This window comes from Octopus bimaculoides, chromosome 4, assembly GCF_001194135.2.
Source record: "Octopus bimaculoides isolate UCB-OBI-ISO-001 chromosome 4, ASM119413v2, whole genome shotgun sequence".
Taxonomy (NCBI): Eukaryota; Metazoa; Mollusca; class Cephalopoda; order Octopoda; family Octopodidae; genus Octopus; species Octopus bimaculoides.
This window is the reverse complement of record NC_068984.1, coordinates 89,675,174-89,675,435: the sequence shown is the minus strand read 5'-3', so window position 1 is coordinate 89,675,435 and position 262 is coordinate 89,675,174.

The window sequence follows — 262 nt, the reverse complement described above, 5'->3', positions numbered from 1 at the left end:
GATCAGGTGACCTGCCCTAAGTTAATCAAGTACAGGCCTAAGTGACCCCGAAGTTGTGAAGTAAACTTCTTAAGTACGCTGTTATTTAAATAATATTTAGATTTACGTATTTATTTGTAAATGTATGTGTGGATAGAATCAAATTAATTACATATTTAACCAAAATAAATTAGTTATATCATGTTTAAAATACCGAGTTGTTTTTTGTGTTTTATATATGAATATATATGTGTGTGTGTGTGTGTGTGTGTGTGTGTGTGTG